Genomic DNA, 6,000 nt, shown 5'->3' on the forward strand with positions numbered 1-6,000 from the left:
GAAGTGCCGTGCTATCTCCATCAAATCATCCTTTCTACCCCGGTCCAGCTGCTCATAGGACGGCCAGACCAAGAACGCCTCCATATCGAACGATGCCATACCTGAGTGTACCGCCCACATGTTTACCAAGTTTACTGCCACAATAAACCCACCTATAACCCCAGGAATTGTTTTAAATTTATCCCGGACGAGTCCCCACGTGTTACGTTCCCACTTGGCTAGGGTACAAACGGGAAACGACACGACCAGATTGGATTTGGTATATTTGTTACCGGTGGTTTTATTGTCACTGAAACTAGGCAAAATGATGGTCACACAGATTGGCCCCACAACACGGGTCAATCTGTCACTATAATACAACACAAAGGGTCTCCAAAAGAGAGTTGCCCCGCTATAGAAAGAAAAACAAATCTCACTACTCAAGTGGAAACAAGCAATAAACAAAACGGGACTGTGGAAACACACAGCTGGTGCGGGTCTACAGGTGCTAATCACCTGGCTCTACGCAATATCCACTCACAGGAACGCTGGTCTACAGGTGCTAATCAACCTGGATCTAAGCAGTATAAACACACAGGAATGCTGGTCTACAGGTGCTAATCAACCTGGATCTAAGCAGTATACACACACACAAAATCCCTACGCTAACACAGAACCCGACGACACACTGCTACTCAGTGTGCTCGCCTAGAACCCTACTATAGACACTGCTAATCAGTGGAGCTAATACAAAAGACACACGGCTAAATACTCTCAGAATTCACAGAAGGAAGGCTTATCACAAGGATAGGGTTGAGGCATCTGACACAAAATACAGAGCCTCCCGACTGTTGTCCGTGCTCAGCCTTTATACTCCTCCCCCGGATGACGTGGCAGAAGCGAGCAGGGGTTGGGCGACGTCTGTCCAATCCCCGCGGATGTTGAGCGGTCCGGACGGCCAATGACAGCAGAGGAACTGCACAGCTCATTTACATACACAAACAGACTTACGCTCACAAGGTAGCAGCGGCTGTAACAACTATATTACAACTATATTATAATAAAATAATATATTTATATTATTGAATTGATTATGATGATTATTATTATTATTATTATTAGTAGAAGTAGTTTATTTGCATTAATTATATTTTAATCTTTTTGAGGCTAGTATTTGGCAGGAAATGCAGACGTACCTGTAAACGCATACTGAACGACATACATGCACATTTACCATTTACCTCACTGTATAAAAAAGTAACTGTGTTGATAATAATAATAAACAGGAATTATATTTGCAAAGTAGCCTACTTTGTAACCAAAAACAACTGTCGGTTGGGGGGGGGGGCCTCATCTCACAATGTCGCTTGGGGCCCCAAGTTGGCCAGGAGCGGCCCTGCCTGGATGCAATACTAATTATTCGGGATATAGTAAGATTCCACCTTCATGATTATGAATTGGTGAGTGAATTGTTTTATAACGCAACCCTTTTATTTATATTAGGTCTTAACGTTTTTGCATAAATTAGGGCGTGGTCACTTTGATGGACAGGTACGTGCCTCACTGTCAGCTAACAGCAACTTGTCCACTCTGCAAGGCTACAACGTTAGCTAGTTGTAGTTACTGTACTATATATATATATATATATCAGGGTTTCCGCTAGGATTTTTTCTCGCCGGTCAAATGCCCGGGCAGAATTTATTTTACCGGACACATTTGAAAATTACCGGTCATATTTCAATAATAATAATAAGAGTTGTGTAGCAGAGTTTCCGTTAGCAGGTAATTACCGGACTATGAGCAGATATGCTTCAGTTTAAAACTCAGTTCACGGGGCTCATTTTTATATTGCTTCAGTTTATAATCGTAACAGATCGAAAAATTCAGATTCATTTTTCAATAAATTATTCCACAAACAACAAACAACATAATTATTACATTCAAACAAACTACTTGTAGTAGATAACGTACATTATTCAAAAGTTTACATTAACTTTGAATAATAACACGGGAGAAACGGATCCTCTCTTTTCCCCTCTCCCTCCCTCTCTCTCTGACAGCCCGTCAGTTTCTCATGCAGCTCCTGCAGCTCGCTAAACAGAGGGCGGGGCTTCAGGTGATTATGCAGAGCTGCGTGTCTCGGTCAGACTCAGCAGCTGATCTGATCTCTCTCGCGTGTCCGGTTATACTTCACTCGCGTTTATGTCCATATCGATCAGATCCAGCTCTCCTGATCGGCCTTTATAGAGAGCACCGATCAAACTATTAAGAGTGAATATCGGCCGATAATGACCGGCGGCCGATCTATCGGAGCCTCCCTAATTATTACCAGACATTTTGACCGGCAGGTTTTGAATTTACCGGTTTTTAATACATTTCACCAGCTAAAAACCGGTAATTACCGGCTAACGGAAACCCTGATATATATATATATTAGGGCTGTCAGTCGATTAAAATATGTAATCGCGATTAATCGCATGATTGTCCATAGTTAATCGCGATTAATCGCAAATTAATCGCACATTTTTTATCTGTTCTAAATGTACCTTAGAGGAATATTTTTCAAGTTTTTAATACTCTTAACATATGAGTGGACAAATATGCTTTATGCTAATGTTTATTATCATTTGAACAATGACAAACATTCTCATGAATATTAAACACAACAACCTCTGAACATTACAAATATTCACCTCAATTCAACCTGGAACCTCTCTCATACAATAATACAATACAAATGGTGTGTGTGTGTGTGTGTGTGTGTGTGTGTGTGTGTGTGTGTGTGTGTGTGTGTGTGTGTGTGTGTGTGTGTGTGTGTGTGTGTGTGTGTGTGTGTGTGTGTGTGTGTGTGTGTGTGTGTGTGTGTGTGTGTGTGTGTGTGTGTGTGTGTGTGTGTGTGTGTGTGTGTGTGTGTGTGATGGATCGTTGGAGCTATGTGCAACTCAAGGCATATGCTCGAACGGGAGCTGCCTGGACGCTGCAATCATGTTGCGCACTATCCGTGCTGAGTGTGCTGACTTTTCGTACAATGTCCCACTGTCTGGCTTCCTGCATAAAGTCAAGTGCTCGGCGCAGTTGTGGCGAAATGTCGCTCCTCTGTTTTCATTTAAACAGCTCCATATCCGTTAGCGCAGCTAGCTAGCACCAGATGCTAACAACAACAATGCACGTAAGGTCTCTCTCTCGCTCGCTCGGGCCACACATACACACACCCTCCCGGTCCTCCCAACAGCCAGTCGGTGCCTGCCGGTGAGCGTGGAAGTGTGGTCTGCCACAAGCGGGCGGCAGGAGCGGGGCTGTCAGCATCAGCTTGTAGATGGTATTTTAAACTTGATGCGCTCTGAAACTACGGGGCGGCCGAGGAAAAAAATACACATGCGTTAATCGCGTTAAAATAATTAGTGGCGTTAATTTTTTTTTTGCGTTAACGCGTTATTAACGCGTTAACTTGACAGCCCTAATATATATATATATATATTAGTGCTCTCAGTCGATTAAATTATTTAATCGTGATTAATCGCATGATTGTCCATAGTTAATCACAAATTAATCGCACATTTGTTATCTGTTCTAAATGTACCTTAGAGGGATATTTTTCAAGTTTTGAATACTCTTATCAACATATGAGTGGACAAATATGCTTTATGCAAATGTTTGTTTATTAACATTTGAACAATGACAAATATTCTCATGAATATTAAACACAACAACCTCTGATCATTACAAATATTCGCCTCAATTCAACCTGGAACCTCTCTCATAAAATACAATACAAAGTGTGTGTGTGTGTGTGTGTGTGTGTTAAATACATATAAATGTGTGTGTGTTTGTCGGCGAAATGCCGCTCCTCTGTTTTCATAACTGTCAAGAAAAACAAATACATATATATATAGTTAAAGTCAAATTAAAATCAAGCAATACAAAAACACATTAAATACACATCACACATTAAAAGCCAGATTGAAGAGGTGAGTTTTTGTAAGTTTTTTGAAGGTGGTGAGGTCAGTGCAGTCTCTGATGGGGTGTGGGAGTGAGTTCCGGAGGTAGGGGGCAGCGACGGAGAAGGCTCTGTCCCCCCAGGTCCGGTGATTGATGCGGGTGGGGATGGATAGGAGGTTGGCTTCTGATGAGCGGAGGCAGCGGGAAGGAGTGTGGTAGTGCAGCAGGTATGTGAGGTAGGGGGGAGCCTGGTTGTTGAGGGATTTGTGAGTAATGAGGAGGACTTTGAAGTTGATTCTTTGACGGACGGGGAGCCAGTGGAGGTTCTGGAGGACTGGAGTGATGTGGTCTCGGGAGCGGGTGTGGGTGAGGAGGCGGGCATTAGAGTTCTGGATATGTTGGAGTTTATTGAGGAGGTTGGATGGTATGCCGTAGAGCAGGGATGGGCAAATGGCGGCCCGGGGGCCTCCTCTTTTTGCGGCCCTCAGATCAATTTATAAACAACGTAATTAATAAAAAAGAAAAATTATTTAAAATGTATTTTCTTCAAATATTTGAAAAACTAAACTTGTATTTGGTTTGTTATTTAAAGTTACCTTTAAGATGTTTTTGTAGGTATGCCCAGGTTTAAACTGGAAAAAGTGAAGTGGTTCAATTTACCCCCTGACCTGGATCAACTTACCCCTACACTGGGGCAAGTTAAGCCACAAGACCACTTTTATTTTAGAAGTAATATTTTCACTGCCCCTGATCAAATATTAATTATTATCATTGCCATTGACAGGAGACATCCTGAATTATAGGTGTGTGCTTTCATTTTTACTATGTGTAATTGATCCTTTCTTAGAGGACAGCATAACAAAAAAATGGCTCAATTTACCCCACTCTCCCCTACTGGTGAAATGCCAAGTGACATGGAGGTGAATGGTGATGCCTTTTAAAGTCCCTACAAAAAATACACAGCTGTAACTAATTAACATTAATGAGGCTTTTGAACACTGGTGAATGATAGTTACGTCTGTAACTATTGTTCTATGAGTCCCGGATGACCGGGAGGGGGCCAGGTGGGGCTCGAAGGGAGGAGATGATAGGGCATCCGGCAGCAGGGGCAGGTCCCAGGCCGGATCCCTCGGAGTGCTCGGAGGACGCTGCCGTAAAGCCCCTCTCAGGTAGAGGGACACCAACCTGTTTGATAAAGCTTATAGTTAGGGCTGATTAGATTCAGCCCCTAGTTTTGCTGATATAGGCTTAGTTTGTCGGGGGACATCTTACTTCTCCCTTCTCTCTGTCTATACCTGTGTACTCTCATGTTCCGATTAACCCGGCTTCCCCAAATTTCTTTCTGTTTGGTGTCTATATACGCCGGGATCCGGAGACATGGATGATCCTGCGGTCCTGTGTCCTGGATCCCGAGCCCTGAATCTTGAGTCGTGGCTGTGGTCCTGGATCATAGGTCCTGGATGGATATCCTCGTAGATTCATCTTCCTATTATACACACATGCATTTCCAAACATTTGGACTACCTATGTTGCAAATGTATTATCTTTTAAATGTACACACGGCATCTATTGCACGGCATCTATTGCACGGCATCTATTGCACGTCTGTCCGTCCTGGGAGAGGGATCTCTGTTGCTCTCCCTGAGGTTTCTCCCATTTTTCCCTTTAAACTGTGGGTTTTCTCCGGAAGTTTTTCCTTGTACGATGTGAGGGTCTAAGGACAGAGGGTGTCGTATTGTCATACTGATATTCTGTACAAACTGTGAAGACCACTGAGACAAATGTAACATTTGTGATATTGGGCTATATAAATAAACATTGATTGATTGATTGATGTTGCACCCCCCTGTGGCGCCGTCGACCCGAACATGTCGGGCAGAAATAGCAGCCACCTAAACTCTCAGAGTGGAGTGAGAATGTCCACTATCTAGAAGGGACTGCTGTCTGGGCAACAGTATACATGTTGTCCCAAGGAACAAGCACATGTACAAGCACAAGCCCCCCAGTTGGGGTAGAAAGTGTGTGAGTGCAAGCTGCACAGCCCGAAGCTCCAGCACATTGACATGGCGTGCACCCTCCTGG

General features: G+C 43.4%; 1 long non-coding RNA gene across 1 annotated transcript; it reads right to left on the reverse strand.

Annotated features, from left to right (window-relative positions):
- Positions 1 to 250: 250 nt before the first annotated feature.
- LOC117538407 lies at positions 251 to 934 on the reverse strand. The gene is made up of 2 exons (XR_004567846.1): positions 606 to 934; positions 251 to 550 (listed from the first exon to the last, which is right to left on the reverse strand). It is a non-coding gene; the product is annotated as an uncharacterized LOC117538407 (long non-coding RNA).
- Positions 935 to 6,000: the final 5,066 nt, after the last annotated feature.

Source organism: Gymnodraco acuticeps, unplaced genomic scaffold (genome assembly GCF_902827175.1).
Source record: "Gymnodraco acuticeps unplaced genomic scaffold, fGymAcu1.1, whole genome shotgun sequence".
NCBI lineage: Eukaryota > Metazoa > Chordata > Actinopteri > Perciformes > Bathydraconidae > Gymnodraco > Gymnodraco acuticeps.